The following is a 17193-nucleotide window of genomic DNA, read 5'->3' on the forward strand; positions in this document are numbered from 1 at the left end:
CTGCTGTCTTGGATCCGCTTGAACTGAACTCTCGCGGCTGTGTTGGAGCCACTATGCATTGAACTTTCACAGTATCATGTTAGACCCGCTCGACATCCATTGCTTTCGGTCCCCTAGAGGGGGGGGGGGGGTTGGCCACATCTGAGGTCCTCTCCAAGGTTTCTCCTAGTCAGCATTGTCACTGGCGTCCCACTGGATGTGAATTCTCCCTGCCCACTGGGTGTGAGTTTTCCTTGCCCTTTTGTGGGTTCTTCCGAGGATGTTGTAGTCGTAATGATTTGTGCAGTCCTTTGAGACATTTGTGATTTGGGGCTATATAAATAAACATTTATTGATTGATTGATTGACTACTGTGAGGTTCTGCAAGACAAAACATTTTTAGGGGTGCTGAAAAGACTAGACTTAGACTTTTATTGTCTTTAGACTTAGGCTTTTATAGTCATTCAAATTTGAACTTTACAGTACAAATAAGAACGAAATTTATTTGCATTATCCCTTGGTAGGGCAGGATAAAAAAAAAAGCAATAAGGTGCAGATAGAAATAAATAGATTACTGTACAGATAAATACATTGCACTTTTTCACATGCGTCCATGTTTATGGATGTATGTTATATTGTCTTTTTATTCCAGCGAGTTAATCCATTTTGGGGGGAGTTGAGGGGATAATTTAATTATGATTCTGTGACGGACTTCCTGCCGTCACCGTGTGGGTTGCTGTGACACTCGATACAAGACGCATCGTAGCAGGTTTGACTTGTGTTTTTATTATTTCAATAACCATGTTATCTTCTTGCCATTCGGTCGCGCCAATTTCTGGCGCACGGGCTCTTCCTGTTGGTCGCGGCACACCTTTCGGTGTCCGGTAGCTGCGTCTGGTGCGGGGGCTCATCGTGATCTGGGTCTCGTTCGTCGTGCTCGTGGTCGTTGTTGTCGCGTGTTCCTCGATCGTTCCTCCTCCGCCCCTTTTGTACTGCATCAGCAGAGGCAGAGATTGAGCACAGGTGTGTCGCTTACGCACCTGACTTGGTTGACTCTCCGCCGCATGCCCCGCCTCCTGGCCGCCATCTCGGGTACGACCGCCGTCTGTCCTAGCCCGCTGTCGGCTCCGCCTCTCCACAGATGCGTTCAAGAGTCTTCCGGCCTGAGGGAAGAAGCTGTTACAGGACCTGGAGGTTCTGCTACGGAGGCTGCGGAACCGCCTCCTAGAGTCCAGCAGTGAAAACTGTCCTTGAAAAAAGAAGATTTTTACATTCAAATTGTGATTCTTATGTTGAGTCTTAATTGATTCATAATTTTCCAAAATTTTACAAAAAACTAATAAACATTTTAGATAATCAATTCTGAAAAATATGTTTTTAGGCGGGCAGCACAGTGGCAGAGGGGTTAGAGCGTCTGCCTCACAATGTGAAAGTCCTGAGTAGTCCTGCGTTTAATCCCGGGCTCGGGATCTTTCTGTGTGGAGTTTGCATGTCCTCCCCGTGACTGCGTGGTAGGGCTGGGACCAAGTCATTGTTTTGCAAGTCACAAGTAAGTCTCAAGTCTTTGCCCTCAAGTCTCGAGTCAAGTCCCGAGTCAAGACAGGCAAGTCGGAGTCAAGTCCAAAGTCAATACTGGAAAGTCTCAAGTCAAGTCCCAAGTCCTGCATTTTGGGTTTCGAGTCATTTCAAGTCTTTTTAACCACAGACTAATATATGTACACAGATTGTGTATACTTTTAAAACGCTCGATCGTTCCTCCTCCGCCCCTTTTGTACTGCATCAGCAGATGCAGAGATTGAGCACAGGTGTGTCGCTTACGCACCTGACTTGGTTGGCTGCAGCGTGGCTCTGAGTGCGTCCCGCCTCTACTCTCCGCCGCATGCCCCGCCTCCTGGCCGCCATCTCGGGTAGGACCGCCGTCTGTCCTAACCCGCTGTCGGCTCCGCCTCTCCACAGATGCGTTCAAGAGTCTTCCGGCCTGAGGGAAGAAGCTGTTACAGGACCTGGAGGTTCTGCTACGGAGGCTGCGGAACCGCCTCCTAGAGTCCAGCAGTGAAAACTGTCCTTGAAAAAAGATTTTTACATTCAAATTGTGATTCTTATGTTGAGTCTTAATTGATTCATAATTTTCCAAAATTTTACAAAAAACTAATAAACATTTCAGATAATCAATTCTGAAAAATATGTTTTTAGGCGGGCAGCACAGTGGAAGAGGGGTTAGAGCGTCTGCCTCACAATGTGAAAGTCCTGAGTAGTCCTGCGTTTAATCCCGGGCTCGGGATCTTTCTGTGTGGAGTTTGCATGTCCTCCCCGTGACTGCGTGGTAGGGCTGGGCGTATCGACACCAAGTATCGATAGTATCGATACTTGGTGAGTATCGGTATCGTATCGATACTGGCGTGATAGTATCGATACTTCACCAAATTAAGCGAATCACTCCGATTTTTAAAAAAAATGTGAGCGCAGCGCAGCGCTCCTCACCACTCCACCCTCCTCCCTAGTGATGGGTCGCGAACGAGATTTAAAAACACTTAAAAAATTCATCTTCAACCCAAAATAAAATAAAATAAATACAATTAACATGAAGCTTGGTGCGTTGGCGCACACGCATAAGGGGCGGTTTAGCTCGGTTGGTAGAGCGGCCGTGCCAGCAACTTGAGGGTTGCAGGTTCGATTCCCGCTTTCGCCATCCTAGTCAATGCCGTTGTGTCCTTGGGCAAGACACTTTACCCACCTGCTCCCAGTGCCACCCACACTGGTTTAAATGTAACTTAGATATTGGGTTTCACTATGTAAAGCGCTTTGAGTCACTAGAGAAAAGCGCTATATAAATATAATTCACTTCACAAGTATAATTCGCTGCGAGGTTCACTCGGACACGCACACACACACGCGTGCGTTTCCAGTGCGACTTAATGTCTTGGTTGTTAACTGTAAAGTATTTTATTGCACTAAAATAACTATAATAATTTCTCAGTTCTTTTGTTTTGTGTTCATTTTCACAACTTTTTAATAACTAGTGTTTTCTTTTTTTACTTATGTTCTTGTGTGTTGTGAGGCTACTAGCCAAGTTCAGTATTTGTTTTCACCTTATTTGCACCACTTACTTTATTGTAATTGAGATTATTACTTTTTTATTTGAATTTCTCAGTTCTTTTGTTTTGTGTTCATGTTTACAACTTTGTTCAATAACTAGAGTTTTGTTATTTACCTTAAGTGTTTGTGTGTTTTGAGGCGACAATCCAGGTTCAGTAGTTGTTTGTTTGCACCTGATATTACTTTTGTAATAAATAATTTATTTTTTGACTTAAATCGTTGTCATGTGTTGTATTATTATCATATCCATCCATCCATCTTCTTCCGCTTATCCGAGGTCGGGTCGCGGGGGCAACAGCCTAAGCAGGGAAACCCAGACTTCCCTCTCCCCAGCCACTTTGTCTAGCTCTTCCCGGGGGATCCCGAGGCGTTCCCAGGCCAGCCGGGAGACATAGTCTTCCCAACGTGTCCTGGGTCTTCCCCGTGGCCTCCTACCGGTTGGACGTGCCCTAAACACCTCCCTAGGGAGGCGTTCGGGTGGCATCCTGACCAGATGCCCGAACCACCTCATCTGGCTCCTCTCGATGTGGAGGAGCAGCGGCTTTACTTTGAGTTCCTCCCGGATGGCAGAGCTTCTCACCCTATCTCTAAGGGAGAGCCCCGCCACACGGCGGAGGAAACTCATTTCGGCCGCTTGTACCCGGGATCTTATCCTTTCGGTCATGACCCAAAGCTCATGACCATAGGTGAGGATGGGAACGTAGATCGTCCGGTAAATTGAGAGCTTTGCCTTCCGGCTCAGCTCTTTCTTCACCACAACGGATCGGTACAACGTCCGCATTACTGAAGACGCCGCACCGATCCGCCTGTCAATCAACACACCGAGGAGGCATGATGTCTCCAAGGTACGGAGAACAGTTGAAAAAACGGAAAATAACGGAGCTGATTTGTTTTGGTGTGTGTAATGTGTTTGAGAAAATGGTGGATTGCTTCCCATTGTGACGTCACGGGTGAAAGGTCATCACTCAGACAGCGAACAATTGAAAGGCGTTTAAATCGCCAAATTCACCCTTTTAGATTTCGGGAAATCGGTTAAAAAAACATATGGTCTTTTTTCTCCAACATCAAGGTATATATTGAAGCTTACATAGGTCTGGTGATAATGTTCCGCTTTAAAGCCAGAAAGTTTCCATTTGAAATTAATTTAGTTTTGTCTCATGTCAATTAATCAATAAATCAATGTTTACTTATATAGCGCTAAATCACGAGTGTCTCAAAGGGCTGCACAAGCCACAACGACTTCCTCGGCTCAGATCCCACATCAGGGCAAGGAAAAACTCAACATAATGGGACAATGAGAATCCTTGGAGGGGACCGCAGATGTGGGGACCCCCACTGGGCGACTCATGCAATGGATGTCAAGTGGATCTAGCATAATATTGTGAGAGTCCAGTCCATAGTGGATCTAACATAATAGTGGGGCCAGCAGGAGAGCATCCCGACACAGTTCAGCAGCGCAGAGACCCCCCCAACCGATGCACAGACGAGCCGTCCACCCCAGGTCCCGACTTTGGACAGCCAGCGCTTCATCCGTGGCCACCGAACCTTCAAAGAGGGGGGCAGAGCAGAAAAGAAACGGCAGATCAACTGGTCTAAAAGGGGGGTCTACTTAAAGGCTAGAGTATACAAATGAGTTTTAAGTAGGGACTTAAATGCTTCTACTGAGGTAGTATCTCTAACTGTTACCGGGAGGGCATTCCGGAGTAATGTTTGTTATTTGCTTTTTTTCTTCAAAATTAAACTGGTGAGTCCATCAGTTTTTCCAGGGGTTGTACATTGCGAAAATCGGTTCAAATCGGGATTTTTGTTGGATCCAGAATTGATTCTGAATCAAATTGTCACCTAAAGAATCGGAATCCAATTGCGTCGTAAATTGTTGTAAGATTCCCATCCCAATTGTTTTGTTTGTACACGTTCGCTTATGTCACTATCAATTAAAATCATGTAATATCACGCTCCTTCACGGTGGCAGAGGGGTTAGTGCGTCTGCCTCACAATACGAAGTTCCTGCAGTCCTGGGTTCAAATCCAGGCTCGGGATCTTTCTGTGTGGAGTTTGCATGTTCTCCCCGTGACTGCGTGGGTTCCCTCCGGGTACTCTGGCTTCCTCCCACTTCCAAAGACATGCACCTGGGGATAGGTTGATTGGCAACACTAAATTGGACCTAGTGTGTGAATGTGAGTGTGAATGTTGTCTGTCTATCTGTGTTAGCCCTGCGATGAGGTGGCGACTTGTCCAGGGTGTACGCCGCCTTCCGCCCGATTGTAGCTGAGATAGGCGCCAGCGCCCCCCGCTACCCCGAAAGGGAATAAGCGGTAGAAAATGGATGGATGGATGGATCCCGCTCCTAATGAATAATTACATCATAGACCTCTTCCTCCCCTCAAATGTTGGCACATTTTTTTTCTATCTCACAAACAACTTGTCCAAAATACGTTCAATCAATCAATCAATGTTTATTTATATAGCCCCAAATCACAAATGTCTCAAAGGACTGCACAAATCATTACGACTACAACATCCTCGGAAGAACCCACAAAAGGGCAAGGAAAACTCACACCCAGTGGGCAGGGAGAATTCACATCCAGTGGGACGCCAGTGACAATGCTGACTATGAGAAACCTTGGAGAGGACCTCAGATGTGGGCAACCCCCCCCCCCCCCTCTAGGGGACCGAAAGCAATGGATGTCGAGCGGGTCTAACATGATACTGTGAAAGTTCAATCCATAGTGGCTCCAAGACAGCAGTGAGAGTCCCGTCCACAGGAAACCATCTCAAGCGGATCAGCAGCGTAGAGATGTCCCCAACCGATACAGGCGAGCGGTCCATCCTGGGTCCCGACGAGCGGTCCATCCTGGGTCTCGACTCTGGACAGTCAGTACTTCATCCATGGTCATCGGACTGGACCCCCTCCACAAGGGAGGGGGGGACATAGGAGAAAGAAAAGAAGCGGCAGATCAACTGGTCTAAAAAGGAGGTCTATTTAAAGGCTAGAGTATACAGATGAGTTTTAAGATGAGACTTAAATGCTTCTACTGAGGTAGCATCTCGAACTGTTACCGGGAGGGCATTCCAGAGTACTGGAGCCCGAACGGAAAACGCTCTATAGCCCGCAGACTTTTTTTGAGCTCTAGAAATCACTAATAAGCCGGAGTCTTTTGAACGCAGATTTCTTGCCGGGACATACGGTACAATACAATCTGCAAGATAGGCTGGAGCTAGACCGTGTAGTATTTTATACGTAAGTAGTAAAACCTTAAAGTCACATCTTAAGTGCACAGGAAGCCAGTGCAGGTGAGCCAGTACAGGCGTAATATGATCAAATTTTCTTGACATTATTTGGAAGGGAAAGTTTGTTTTTGCTGTCATGCATCACGTTTCCATTCTTCTTCCTCCTCGCTTTTTGGCTTTTAATCCCTGCAAAACTCCATAATCCTTTTTTGGGGGAAAATGCCTACACCAAAAGGATTAGCATCATTGTGCATCACATGTCTTTAAGTGTATTCACATTCTATTCACTGCACTTTTTCCTGACTTTTGGCTGCCAGAGAGAATTTACATTTGTGTCCCCTCCACTTCACGCTCATGCCTGTGCAGTGGACGGGCTGCATGCAGATATACTGTACGCTACATTCAAAATGTGCAGCAGCTGACAAAAAATATGATTTAAATCATGTTTTATCTCAAATGTGACATTTATCCGCAACAGGATTTGGCTTGCTTCCCCATTGGAATTGGTCTGCGGACCTTTGCAAGGTGTTTTTATCGTCCCTCTCCTATTAATCAAATGTTTAATGTGGACTGATGCCAGACTCTTAGCAGTACACACTATGACAAGTGGAAGATTTGTATGCAGCCTCCTGTTGAGGAAGGCTCTGCTTGTCTTTCCTATGACGGGGATGGAACTCGAGGATTTTGTCGTGTTCTTGGAGCATCCCACTCCAACCCCCAATTCAACTCCTACACCAAATATACAGATTAAAAAAAATACATTACAAAACACTTCCAGAGCGACTTCTAGAGCGACTCACAATTTTATAATTTATATTTGGCAAAAAATGTATAATAAATCGACTGCATTCATTGTCTTCTTAAAATATTAGCTTTGATTTTTTTATCCTTATTACTTCTTGTGTGACTTATTTTTATTCCATATTTGTTTCCACTACCACACCTTAGATTGGAGTCCTTAATCTCGTTATATGCAAAAAAATGACAATAAAGTCTGTCACGATGGAAACGCATTGTGGATGCGCATTTTGTCACCCCCAGATGCAAATGGACCAGACAGGCAGGAATTGCAGGTAGGAGCTTGGTTTAATGCAAAAATGAAAACACTGGTACGAAAACGGACAAAGAAAAGGCATGCTGACGCACGGGAAGCTAACGCTAAACTTAGCATAGAGTCCGAAAGTCCAAAATGAGCGTGCCGATCGCACGAGAAGCTAAGGCGAAACTTAGCACAAGAACCGACAAAGAAGATATGCCAACATGAGTGTAGCTTACAGCAAACAACGGATCAAGAACGAACTGAGGTCAAAGGCAGGATTAAATAATAGAGCAATAATCAAAACACAGGTGCGCGTGACAAACAAGAGCAGGTGGAACAAATGAGAAACAATGGTAACAAGATAAAACAAGGAAGAGACAAACCAGGGATCGGAAGAGTCCAAAAACAGACAGGAAACACGAAAGGACTCAAAAACCAAAACAATATATGATCCAGGCAGCGGATCATAACAAAAGTCCATTCTATTCTATTCTGATTGGGAGATAATTCATAATACCTGCAGCACAACTGAAAACATAATAAACCAACAAAACAGTGTATACTTAATCAGTAGGTCTCACAGGTATAATGGTAAACGGTAATAATGAAAAATTGCGGTGAAACTGCTGACAGTAGTACCTCCTGTGGGGGAGAGCTGCAGAGACTTTGTAGCGAGCTCTACCACAAGGCTCCCAAACAAGGTGGAAATCAGAGGCTAGGCCCAACGCAAGGCCATCAAAGAACTTGCCAGAGAAAAAAACGGAGAGACACTGTATAGGCTGCAAAATGATCACATGGAGCTGCCAGACAACACATACCCAGGCCTGATCAATCCGTGGTGGGCCAGCCTTGGACGAGGGTGTATTGTGATAAAATGCCGAAACATTGAGTGAGTTGGGGACTGATGATGCGTTTTTTGGTGACCCTCAGTGGTCATGGCCAATCCCAGTATCCTGGCACTACACAGTGACTTGGATCCACTCTACAAATGCAACTGTGCCATCAGCAGTGTCCTCACCTACGGCTTTTTAGTGTGGTTCGCTAGCTGTACTAAAGCAAAGCAACAGACCGTCCAGCGAGTGGTTAAAACGGCTGCGAATATGACAAGGACTATACTCCCAGAGATGAGTGCCGACTATACTCCCAGAGATGAGTGCCATGTACACAGCTCGCTGCTTAAAGCAAGTACGCAACATCCTGAAGGACAGATACCATCCAGCACATGGCCTTTTCAACCTGCTACCCTCTGGAAGGAGGTACAGATCGATTCGTGCCAGGACCACTAGAATGTCTCACAGTCTGTATCCCCAGGCTGTGAGACTGCTAAATGAACAGCATGCCCCTTTACTGCCCCCGACCATCTTATTACCTCACTCTTTACCACCTTAATAATTGTGCTCTGGACATTGTATTGCTGCAGTATCAACGCAACACCCATCAGACATCTGACCGTTTCCACGTCCCTCTATACGAGTTCTCATCGACAAATACTAAGCTAAACTGTAAACTATGGTCAACCTGCACATCAATGCAGTTTGTATGCCATTGGACAAAGCTCAAATGAAATCCTGTTGACATGTATGACTTAAGTGTTATTTTTGACAAAGATTTGATTGAATTCATTGAATTCATTGATTGATTGATCGGTTGAAGTCCAAGAAGAAAAAAACACCCTGAGTCTGTGAGAGCGAGGGGCCGAAGATCACTCTTTGGTAGATTACAGGGTAACGAAACCTGGAACACAATCGACTATGCCTTAGATGATCAGCGCAAAAAGAGTGACACAACTGGCAGGACACATGCCACAAAACTGCTACATCTGTGACTGGAGTATGGTAACATCAGAGAAGGGTCTCAAGATTGATCAGGGCAGGAAGAAGTGCCTGAAAGAGCTAAGCAAGGACATTCCATTGACTACTACTTCTTTAGCCCCGCTGCCTAGTGGGTTATTCTGGGAAGACAAAAGTCTAGGGGAGCACACCCTGAGAGAAAAGCAAGTGCTGGTAGGCGCACCGTAGGCGGTCCTCCGACAAACCGTAGCTCGGGCAGTCTCCTGCAGCTCTGAGGAGGTGCCGGTTGTCCTGGGTTCCCCTTGCCACCGGATACAGCTCCCCACAGCGAAGAAGTGACGTTGGAGTCTGCGCGTCTCCCTCGTCGAAAAATACCGGAGTGGGCGGGTGATGGTTGCATAGAAGCTCCACAATGGTCACAAAGGCGTAAGAAGGCTCCAGCAAAGATGGTCCCCAATTGTCTTGGTTTCCATGCCATTGGACCCTGGCCTTCTCTTTGCCAAGGACAGTGTGGTGGCTGTCTGTGCACCAGTCTCCCCACTTTAAAAGATTTCACGAAGGCAATCCCACCAACAGGAGGACTATCATTCTCGTTTAGAGTGATCGCCGACGACGACTACTTCCTTAGAGGTAGAGTAAATCAGTCGAGTGAAGCCCTGGTGACCCAAGACAGAGCTCATTCAAGCACAGTTACATCAATGGACAACAGTCCAGTGCACACCCAGTCACAGTTATCAGCAGAGAAAAAGGTGGGGAAACAAATGCCTCAGATCTTGTGGCCTAAATCCTGCCAGTGACCAGAGTGGCAAACCACCAACACAGACCTAGTTTGTCTTCTAGAAGGCCTAAAAAGAGATGTTTAAGGAAAACTGGAGAAGATTGAAGACCATATTATCATCTACAGTTATAGAGCAGAGAGATTTGGAGTGAAAATCAGCAACCACAGAACACAGAAGGAACCATCAGCCAAACCCAAGTCAAAGCGACAGCAGGAAAATTAAAAGAACCGTGAAAGAAAAGAAATCTGAGAACGCAGTGGAAGGTAAAAAAGAAAAGACTCGAGGCTTTGCAGAGTGAAATCAGACAATGCCTCGCAACATTAGGAATAGTTGAATATCTCCGCAGGCAACATAAAAAGAAACAACGAACGAGGACTGTTTTATACAGAGATGCCTACAAGTTCACCAAGAACCTCTTTATCAAGGAAAAAAACGGGACTCAAAGTACCTGCAAGAGAACTAGGTGAGCTAGGAGCAAGAGAACTAGGTGAACTAGGTGAGCACTCATTTGTATACTCTAGCCTTCAAATAGACTCCCTTTTTGGACCAGTTGATCTGCCGTTTTTTTTCTTTTTCTCCTATGTCCCACTCTCCCTTGTGGAGGGGGTTCAGTCCGATGTCCATTAATGAAGTTCTGGCTGTCCAGAGTCGGGACCCAGGATGGACCACTCGTCTGGAGTCGGGACCCAGGATGGACTGCTCGCCTGTGTATCGGCTGGGAACATCTCTGCGCTGCTGATCCGCCTCCGCTTGGGATGGTTTCCTGCTGGCTCCGCTGTGGACGGGACTCTCGCTGCTGTGTTGGATCTGCTCTGGACTGGACTTTTCACAGCATCATGTTAGACCCGCTCGACATCCATTGCTTTCGTTCTCATAGTCGTCATTGTCACCGACGTCCCACTGGGTGTGAGTTTTCCTTGCCCTTATGTGGGCCTACCGAGGATGTCGTAGTGGTTTGTGCAGCCCTTTGAGACACTAGTGATTTAGGGCTATATAAATGAACATTGATTGATGATTGATTGATTGACCCGAGGATGACCTATTCAGACAAACAGAGGCAGGTGCCAGCAATCATTGATTGATGGATTGATTAAAACTTTTATGAGCAGATTGCACAGTACAATACATATCCCGTACAATTGACCACTAAATGGTAACACCCGAATAAGTTTTTCAACTTGTTTAAGTCTGGGTCCACGTTACTCAATTCATGGTAAATTGTTCCGAAAGACAGGCCACCAATTCAATCTGCTTAGCACCAGATGGACACAAGCCTTCAAGTTCTTTTAAGTCGCAGAGAGCGTCACATGGTTGGTAAAAGCCCACTTCCAGGACCTCCAGTTCTGCGTAAGAGCACAGGCTAGTACAACTACCCGGCAGCATAAGGAAGTAGTCATAAAGGCTCGTTGCACCATTTTTCTACTTGCATTCACCATGGCAATGGTGTTTATCATTCGAGCATCCCGGTGAGTGGTTGGAGGTTAACGTTTGAAGAGCAGCCTACGGCTTCCTATAAATGGGTGTACTTAGACGACAGGGTGACAATAACAACAATAAACACATGCACCAAACGGCTGTTACACAAACTCCAAGGAAACATCAAATGGGCACCAAATCCCGCGGTCTCTCCATTGTTAAGAAACAAATCACCAATAAGAGGTTTCAATTCAACAGCGAGCCTATGACAACAATCATGGAGAAATCCATCAAAATCCTCAGCTATTGGTACAGTGCAGGCCTGAGGTACTCCAAAGCAACAGAGGCAGCGGACTTAAGCAAATTAAAACAACTGCTATCCTCGGTGAGCTGAGGCTCTTTTGCTTCCAGTTTGGTCGTCTGCCCTGTCTCATTTGGCAAATTTCCATCTAGGAGGTCACTCTATCCCCGGGGTCACCAACCTTTTTGAAACCAAGAGCTACTTCTTGGGTACTGATTAATAGGAAGGGCGACCAGTTTGATACACACTTAAATAAATTGCCAGAAATAGCCAATTCGCTCAATTTACCTTCTATAAATAAATCTATAAATATAAAAAAATGGTCATTCCGTCGTACATTTTTTTACCTTTTACGGAAGGTTTTTTGTAAAGAATAAATAATGAAAAAAACACTTAATTGAACGGTTTAAAAGAGGAGAAAACACGAAAGAAATGAAAATAAAATTTTGAAACATAGTTTATCTTGAATTTCGACTCTTTGAAATTCAAAATTCAACCGAAGAAAATGAAGAGAAAAACTAGCTAATTCGAATCTTTTTGAAAAAATTTTAAACAAAATTTATGTAACATCATTATTAATTTTTCCTGATTAAGATTAATTTAAAAATGTTGATGACATGTTTTAAATAGGTTAAAATCCAATCTGCACTTTGTTAGAATATATAACAAATTGGACCAAGTCATATTTCTAACAAAGACAAATCATTATTTCTTCCAGATTTTTCAGAACAAAAAATTTAAAAGAAATTCAAAAGACTTTGAAATAAGATTTACATTTGATTCTACAGATTTTCTAGATTTGCCAGGATATATTTTTTTATTTCTTTTAATCATAATAAGTTTGAAGAAATATTTCGCAAATATTCTTCGTCAAAAAAACAGAAGCTTAAATGAAGAATTAAATTAAAATGTATTTATTATTTTTTACAATAAAAACAATAAATTTACTTGAACATTGATTTAAATTGTCAGGAAAAAAGAGGAAGGAATTTAAAAGGTAAAAAGGTATATGTGTTTAAAAATCCTAAAATCATTTTTAAGGTTGTATTTTTCCTCTAAAATTGTCTTTCTGAAAGTTGTAAGAAGCAAAGTGAAAAAACAAATGAATTTATTTAAACAAGTGAAGACCAAGTCTTTAAAATATTTTCTTGGATTTTACAATTCTATTTGAGTTTTGTCTCTCTTAGAATTAAAAATGTCGAGCAAATCGAGACCAGCTTGCTAGTAAATAAATACAATTTAAAAAATAGAGGCAGCTCACTGGTAAGTGCTGCTATTTGAACTATTTTTAGAACAGGCCAGGGGGCTACTCATCTGGTCCTTACGGGTTACCTGGTGCCCGCGGGCACCGCGTTGGTGACCCCTGCTCTATCCCATTCCCAAACGGCTGGATATGCTGTTGAGCGAGCAAGTCTGTAAGTGGCTTGGACTACCAAGGTACCTCAGCAGCATAGGATTGTGCAGCCCCTGCAAACCTCAAGCATTTTCTGGTGGGCTGCAAGGTCAGCGTAACTCAGGGAAGATACACATGGCCGCAGAACTGGAGCAGAAGAGGGTAACCACCAATGCCTTGTCCATCAATACTCAAGACACTGTCACAAAGGTAATCTCCGCCTTTATCCGAGAAGGAGATTAACAAAGAAACAACTGCAGACGCATACATAGTCAATGCAGCGAGAGATTGGGAAATATGAGGGGACCTAAGCCAGAGGCCCACATTCCCACTTATAATCACAGTGACCAACCTGCACCCAGGTCCCCTGGTCCAATGCCTGCCAACGTGTCTTCATCGTTGAGCTGATGATACCTTGGGAAGATGCCATCGATGAGGCACACGAAAGAAAAAGGCTGCTCTATGCCAATTTAGCGGCCGAAGCAGGGGAGCGAGGCTGAAGCTTAAAGGGGAACATTATCACAATTTCAAAAGAGTTAAAAACAATAAAAATCAGTTCCCAGTGGCTTGTTTTATTTTTCGAAAATCTTTTCAAAATTTTACATCTCCCAGAATATCCCTAAAAAAAGCTTTAAAGTGCTTGATTTTCGCTATTTGCGATGCAACTGTCCATTTCCCTGTGACGTCATACAGTGCTGCCAATACAAACAAACATGGCGGATAGCACAGCAAGATATAGCGACATTAGCTCGGATTCAGACTCGGATTTCAGCGGCTAAAGCTATTCAACAGATTACGCATGTATTGAAACAGATGGTTGGAGTATGGAGGCAGATAGCGAAAACAAAATTGAAAAAGAAACTGAAGCTATTGAGCGAATAGCTATTGACGCTATTCGGCCATAGCATGGGTGTACCTAATGAAGTGGCCCATAGCATGGCTGCCTTATTAGCATCGCCGGTAAAATGTGCGGACCAAACGATCAGGACTTTCGCATCTTGTGACACTGGAGAAACTTAAATCCATCGATTGGTAAGTGTTTGTTTCGCATTAAATGTGGGTATCTAGTTTCAAATGTACATACAGCTAGCGTAAATAGCATGTTAGCATCGATTAGCATAGAATGTTAGCATCGATTAACTGGCAGTCATGCTGCGACCAAATATGTCTGATTAGCACATAAGTCAACAACATCAACAAAACTCACCTTTGTGATTTCGTTGACTTTATCGTTGGAAATGCATCTGCAGGTTATCCATACATCTCTGTGCCATGTCTGCCTTAGCATCGCCGGTCAAATGTGAAGACACTTTGGTACATTCAATGGGGGTCTGGCGGCAGATTTCTTGCCAGTGGTGCAACTTGAATCCATCCCTGTTAGTGTTGTTACACCCTCCGACAACACACCGACGAGGCATGAAGGTTCCAAAAAATAGTCGAAAATAACAGAGCTGAGACCCGGTGTTTGTAATGTGAAAATGAAAATGGCGGGTGTGTTACCTCGGTGACGTCACGTTCTGACGTCATCGCTACAAGACCGATAAACAGAAAGGCGTTTAATTCGCCAAAATTCACCCATTTAGAGTTAGAAAATCGGTTAAAAAAATACATGGTCTTTTTTCTGCAACATCAAGGTATATATTGGCGCTTGCACAGGTCTGGTGATAATGTTCCCGTTTAAAAGCCTACTGAAATGAGATTTACTTATTTAAACGGGGATAGCAGGTCCATTCTATGTGTCACACTTGATCATTTTGCGATATTGCCATATTTTTGCTGAAAGGATTTAGTACAGAACATTGACGATAAAGTTCGCAACTTTTGGTCGCTAATAAAAAAGCCTTGCCTTTACCGGAAGTAGCAGACGGTGTGCGCGCGACGTCACGGGTGTGAGGGCTCCTCACATCCTCACATTGTTTATTATGTGAGCCACTAGCAGTAAGAGCAATTCGGACCGAGAAAGCGACAATTTCCCCATTAATTTGAGCGAGGATGAAAGATTCATGGATGAGGAAAGTTAGAATGAAGCACTAATAAAACAAAAAGAAAAGGGGACGGCTCCAGGCGTCAGCAGTGGCAGAGTTTCAGATGTAATTAGACACATTTACCAGGATAATTCTGGAAAATCCCTTATCTGCTTATTGTGTTAATAGTATTTTAGTGAGATTATAGTCATTGTTACGGCCACTCTGTCGTTCCAAAAAGGGTTCGAAAAAATCAAAATACAGTTTGTTGCGTAGCTTTGAGGAGGAGGTTTTATGATGCGCTAAATTCCAAATAAGCACTCGCGGAGATATTTCTAGATTCAAAATGTTAATTTATTTTCACAAACAAAAAATATTCACCGTGGTTGACTTTCTATATAAACAAAAATAAACTTATTTAGTGGTAAACAAACCATATCACTGCTCACTCCTTCAATATGACCAGCTGTGCCGTCTTCCTAATTATAGGAGGAGGAAGTTGCCCACCAGGAGGAGCGTGAGCAGCTGAAAACAATCAATCAATCATAATTCATCCAAAACATCCAATAAATAATCAACATCTTCATTGGCATTATTGAATTAGATTGTCAAAACAATAAATAAATAAATAAATATAAATAGGCTCCAACAGTCATACCTGAAAGTCGGATGGCTGTGGTGAACGCCAGTGTCTCTCAGAGAAGCCATGGAGGAGCCAAGATTACAGCTGCCTTTTTGAGCTGCAGGATGAGGTTGCATATTCCACTCAGGTCTCCAGTAAGAGCCGACTTAATATCACAATTTTCCCATCCAAAAACTTGCTGGTTGACGTGGAGAAACATGTTCGCTCGACCGCTCTGTGTTAAAGCTTCACAACAAAGAAAGAGACATCGGCTGTGTTTCTGCAATCCACCGCTTTCCACCAACAGCATTCTTCTTTGACGTCTCCATTATTAATTGAACACATTTTAAAAAGATTCACTAACACAGATGTCCAAAATACTGTGTAATTGCGTAATGAAAAGAGACGACTTTTAGCTGTAAGTGGTGCTGGGCTAAAATGTCCCCTCCAAGCAATAACGTCACAAACACGCATCATCATTCCACAACGTTTTCAACAGGAAACTCCGCGGGAAATTAAAAATTGCAATTTAGTAAACTAAAAAGGCCGTATTTGTGACAATCTGTCACTTAATTTCTGATAGTTTTTCGTGTTTTCTACTTTATTTCCTGTTCAGTGCTCTTATTTTTTCATACTTCCTGTTTACTCCGCTGAGCACTGTTTTTGTCACACTCGCCGTTGATTGGCAGCGGTCCTCAGCTGCTGTAAATCAACATAGGTCTATTTATGTTTCACTCGAGCACTCCTCAGTGCTCGAAGTTAATATCATGTTGAGTACGTTACTTTGCACGACTGCTTTATGTTTGCTTTTGTTATTTTCTTATGTGTATTAAATTCCTCTTACCTTCACTCAACTCTCCTGGATTCTTGCATACTCGGGGACACACAACTGCAGCCATGCGACATCCCAACAGTATTGGCATGTGTTGCAATGTTAATATTTCATCATTGATATCAATCAATCAATCAATGTTTATTTATATAGCCCCAAATCACAAATGTCTCAAAGGACTGCACAAATCATTACGACTACAACATCCTCGGAAGAACCCACAAAAGGGCAAGGAAAACTCACACCCAGTGGGCAGGGAGGATTCACATTCAGTGGGACGCCAGTGACAATGCTGACTATGAGAAACCTTGGAGAGGACCTCAGATGTGGGCAACCCCCCCCCCTCTAGGGGACCGAAAGCAATGGATGTCGAGCGGGTCCAACATGATACTGTGAAAGTTCAATCCATAGTGGCTCCAACACAGCAGTGAGAGTCCCGTCCACAGGAAACCATCTCAAGCGGATCAGCAGCGTAGAGATGTCCCCAACCGATACAGGCGAGCGGTCCATCCTGGGTCCCGACGAGCGGTCCATCCTGGGTCTCGACTCTGGACAGTCAGTACTTCATCCATGGTCATCGGACCGGACCCCCTCCACAAGGGAGGGGGGGACATAGGAGAAAGAAAAGAAGCGGCAGATCAACTGGTCTAAAAAGGAGGTCTATTTAAAGGCTAGAGTATACAGATGAGTTTTAAGGTGAGACTTAAATGCTTCTAATATATAAACTATCAGACTGCGTGGTGGGTAGTAG

The sequence above is a fragment of the Nerophis ophidion genome, linkage group LG14, assembly GCF_033978795.1.
Source record: "Nerophis ophidion isolate RoL-2023_Sa linkage group LG14, RoL_Noph_v1.0, whole genome shotgun sequence".
Classification (NCBI taxonomy): Eukaryota; Metazoa; Chordata; class Actinopteri; order Syngnathiformes; family Syngnathidae; genus Nerophis; species Nerophis ophidion.